Here is a 5,722-nt window from a genome sequence, read left to right on the forward strand (position 1 = left end):
TTGTTTTTACATATGTAGTTCATTGTTAATATACTTAATGATATGTTTACTTATCATAATATCATGTTAACTATATATATAACCATATATATGTCATCATATAGTTTTTACAAGTTTTAACGTTCGTGAATCACCGGTCAACTTGGGTGGTCAATTGTCTATATGAAACCTATTTTAATTAATCAAGTCTTAACAAGTTTGATTGCTTAACATGTTGGAAACATTTAATCATGTAAATATCAATCTCAATTAATATATATAAACATGGAAAAGTTCGGGTCACTACAATTGTTAAGAATAATATTTATGTTAATAATAATAATAACACTAATAATGATAATAATAATAATAACGATTATACTAATTATACATAATAATAATAATATTAATAATTCTTATCACTAATAATAACAATAATAATAATAACAATACCAAAATTAACAATAACAATAATAATAATAACAATTTGTATTAACAATAATAATAACAATAATAAAGTTAAAAGTAGTAATAATAATAATAAATAATACTAAGGAACTACCTCCAAAAATTGGCCAAAAAGACATATAGTGAGCATGCCAAGGTTCGAACCCCCGACCTCTCGAACACCCGTCAATACTCTTAACCATTCTACCGTCCATGTTTTTCTGATATCCTATGAAACTTAATTAAATTTAACCCGTGATTATCTCAGTTTCCTTTTCCATCTTCTTCATGATTTTAAAATCAACCAGGGGACTCCATTAATCAATGCCATGATTTTTGTGTTTACATTTCCTACTTGTATCAAACAAAAAAAATTTAATGAAGTGGTGATCTTGATTAATAGCAACCGAAAAAAAATAAAAAAATTAATGGAGCAGCCTCGCTGCTGTCGCAAAAAGAAGAAAAAAAACCCACTTTCGATTTTAAGTTTGTTTCAAGCCCCGATTCCTTCATGAAATAGTTTGCAAAATCACATCTAGAAACTATTTGAACTGTCAATTGAACTTAAACCACAAACACGAACTCGAATTCGATCACAGAAGATTTGTTGACTTTTTAAATTTGAATCTTTGACTCCGAATTTCATAATCGATTGATGAAATTAGAGGCTGGAAATTTGCAGATAGAACAATTAGATTATTCCTAACTCCTCTGTATTTTTAGATTTCGTTAATTGTTTCTGAATTGAGTTAAGGTTTGAAAGGTATCGCGAAAATAATCGAGTCTGTTTCTTTTCTTTCTCTGGTTGGATTTTCGGGTAGTGGCAACGATTTACAGCTTGCAGGTGATGATGCTTGTATTATTCAAATAATGGAAGTAGAAATCAAGAATTGATTCATGGATTCTTTATTGAGGAGAAGAAATAGGTTGACATATTCACAATCAAGTAAACAGAAAGGAACAAAAATAAAATAAAGCAGATGTTGAAATTTTTAACAGATTTGTACTACCTATATGACATCGAATTCTACCTAATTTATTTCCATATGATTTATAATTTGATAAATATAATAATAATAATAATAATAATAATAATAATAATAATAATAATAATAATAATAATAATAATAATAATAATAATAATAATAATAATAATAATACTAATAATAATGATAATAATAATACTAATAATAATATTATTAATAATAATATTATTGCTAAAGGAATTAGTAATAATAAATGATAATTATTAATATGTTAATATTAATACTAATAAAAATGATGAGTTTTAGTAATAATAATAATAATGAATAATCATAACAATAATTAAAGTTTTATCTTTAATCATTCTTATAATAATTTTTCTTTTTAATATCTTTAACTTAATAATCATAACTTTTTAATACTGATATTGATATTAATATTAATAGTAAAAATGAAACTAATATTAATATTACTATAATAACTATAATTTAATTATAATTAAACTTATTATATTAAATATTATTATTACATATTATTGATTATGTAGTATATATATATTTACATTAAATATTTAATACACAAACATGGATTTTACATACATATATATATATATATATATATATAACTAATTGTTCGTGAATCGTCGATAATGGTCGAAGTCAAATGAATGTACGAAAATAGTTCAAAAGTTTTGAGATTCAATTTATTAGACTTTGCTTATCATGTCGAAATAATATTAAGATTAAAGTTTAAATTTGATCGGAAATTTCCGGGTCGTCACATTACCTACCCGTTAAAGAAATTTCGTCCCGAAATTTGAGTTAGGTGGTCATGGCTAACAATAAAAATGTTTCCATGACGAATATGAGTTGCGGGAATAGAGTTTTATCATCATTGAATAAATTGAATAAAATGATTCAACTACTCGTAGCGTACGAATGAAGCTATCACTAAATAGTGAAATGAGAAAAACGAGTTTCATCATAATTTTTGACTAGTCATGGTTGAATTCCGGAATTCAAGGGATTTAAAAAAAATCTTCAAAATCTAACAGATTTGATTCTTCGGCGAGTAAGGAAATTGAGATCTCTATAATTAAATACGGTGATATGCCTCGATTACTCCGTCTGATATTTCCATTATAAATTAAGCTATTCCGTTCTATTATTCTCACCATTCCTATACTTTCTTTCTTAGTTCATACATCCAAAAGATTGTGAAAATGCTTAATTCCGTTCTAATCCTTGATATTTTTCTAATTATCATTTCTGTCACCCCTTCTTTTCAATCTTCGATCAGAAAAATCTGTTTACTTCTACTATTACCATGGGTGATACTATTCTTAATTATACCATGTCTTTATATTTCTATTCGTATTAATATCCACGGTTTGTAACCTCGGTGTTGTTATTGGGCTTTATCTTTTCTCTTATATTTTGGAACTCTTTGCCTTTATATTCTCTTCTCGACCTCTAGTAAAGCGAGTAATGGTCTAGAATTTGTAAGTATGGAGTTTCAAATGAACTTAATGTTCTAAACAAGAAAGAACGTAATAGCACGATTTGATATGTCAAATTACTAGAATCACTGAGAATAGAACTATCAAGAATATACTTTCTTGATATGTTCAGAATTTAAGCAGAATGAAAGAGTTATGTAACATGGCACATGATGATGTTATGATCTGTGAGTCATCACGTTCCATTAGAAACTCATCACGACTTACTGTAATATAATCACCTTGATCAAGTGTCATTATATTATACTAATTCATGCATCAATTTCTTTACATTTCTCCAGAATTTATTCATAAATTAAACTTAGATTTTTCAGAAGTTTCCAATATAATGAAACACAGGAAGCATGAAGAGGTATATAATTTCGGACGAGAATATTTATGAAAATATCCTCAGAAATATCGAAGATATTGATGATGATATTTTGGAATTTCTAAGTTCGATGGTTGATGGAGAAAGATTTTCCGCAAGATTTTAACATGACTTCGGAGCAAGATATTCTCTAAAGATTTCAACGGATCCAGAATTATCTGGATTCTTTGAATATAGGGTATGGTCCTTGTATTTGTCCTTGGTCTCCTTCATGGTTAGCTCAATCCGTTTTCCAGTTCCAACGTTTCTGAGCTTTTCCAACATACTATTCTTTATCTTCAAACTTTCGACGACTAAGGTTGTTTACGGTTGCCTACAGTTTTTGCTGCTTCATTCAGCTTTTTCAACATTCAGAGTATCGATTTGTAAACTGGGTGCCTTTTCAAAATTTCAGAATTGAAGATCGTAATTCTAGGAGATAATTGTTATATGTATACATATAACTCTTGATGTAGAAATGCTACGAGATTCGAAGTACTGATTGCTGATTCTTAGTAATTGGTATGGCAATTATTGTTACAGGGTATAGATGAATACAAGATGGGGTTTCAATGAATATAATGATTTTTCGGAAAGTCCAAAATCATTGAAATTGCTGGTAATTTTACTGCTAATGTGGTGAAATATAAACGGTTCTCCGGTAACGATGATGACAGGCAAACTTATATATCGAGGTTATAATAAGGCTAATTCGAATGGAAGTTGAAGTTGATTTGTTGAAGCGGTGATAAAATTGGCTAATTTGAAAAAGAGTTACAATGTTATTTTCGGTAATAACAATGCCAAAGGAGCTAACACAGACACGTGTTAAACTTTTACTTAGGTTCCGGGAGTTTTCAGGTGCATAACTATATGCATCAATCTTTTCTTCCGTAGATAAAGTGTGGTTGGTTCATTCTCTCGATTGAGGTGTTTTCAAGAATCATGAAAGGTTTGAACGCAGATTGTACTCGTCAAGATACAAATGAGGTTTAAGATGAAATCAAGTGGCAAACTTGAAGAATTGTTTAGTTTCATATGTTATAATCAATATTTTAATTCATGTTAATTGTCCAATTCTATTAGTCCACAGTCGATAGTTAACAGTCCAATAATTCATATATAGTTTAATTTATAATATTCGAATTAATTAATACGTATCGTGACCCGTATATGTCTCAGACTCGATCACAACTCAAAGTATATATATTATTGTAGAATCAACCTCATCACTGTATAGCTAACTCCAGCATTACTGTATATAGAGTGTCTATGGTTATTCCAAATAATATATATATATATATATATATATATATATATATATGCGTCGATATTTGTCAAGACCTGTCCTAATCCATCCGGACGAAGTCCATATTGATTATAAACGATTCATAACAGTTGATTACATCGCGAGGTACTTGACCTCTATATGATACAATTTTACAAACATTGCATTCGTTTTTGAAAAGACAATCTTTCATTACATCGAAAGTTGACGACATGCATACCATATCATAATATATCTAACTATAGTTGACTTAATAATAATCTTGATGAACTCAATGACTCGAATGCAACGTCTTTTGAAATATATCATGAATGACTCCAAGTGATATCTCTAAAATGAGCAAATGCACAGCGGAAGGTTTCTTTAATACCTGAGAATAAACATGTTTTAAAGTGTCAACCAAAAGGTTGGTGAGTTCATAGGTTTAATTTCTATATAATAATCATAATGTTTAATAAGCCACAAGATTTCATTTAATTAAATGTGCAGGATCATTACAACTGCAAAAATCATTCATATGATGAGTCGCCTGGTAACCGACCTTAACATAGAGAGCTTAAGATATCTGGCATCATACATGCCACTATTCAAATGTATGACAAGAACCCTTCGAAGTACTAAAGCATTTCCACTATTCAAAAATGGGGGTGGTTGGTGCCCGTAGATCTACCTTTAGGATTCGCGTCAATTAGTGTTTTTCACTAATTCTAAGGTGTAGTGACCCGAAATTTTCCATGTTTATATATATTAATTGAGATTGATATTTACATGACTAAATGTTTCCAACGTGTTAAGCAATCAAACTTGTTAAGACTTGATTAATTGAAATAGGTTTCATATAGACAATTGACCACCCAAGTTGACCGGTGATTCACGAACGTTAAAACTTGTAAAAACTATACGATGACATATATATGGTTATATATATAGTTAACATGATTTTATTATAAGTAAGTATCTCATTAGGTATTTTAACAATGAGTTATATACATAAAAATGAGACTATTAAATTAAGAAACTCGAAAACGATATATATAACGATTATCGTTATAACAACGTCTTACTAGGTACATATGAATCATATTAAGATATTGATACACTTGGTTAATTATGTTAAATTATAAGTAATTATACCATTAAGTGTATTAACAATGAA

The sequence above is a fragment of the Rutidosis leptorrhynchoides genome, chromosome 6 (assembly GCF_046630445.1).
Source record: "Rutidosis leptorrhynchoides isolate AG116_Rl617_1_P2 chromosome 6, CSIRO_AGI_Rlap_v1, whole genome shotgun sequence".
NCBI lineage: Eukaryota > Viridiplantae > Streptophyta > Magnoliopsida > Asterales > Asteraceae > Rutidosis > Rutidosis leptorrhynchoides.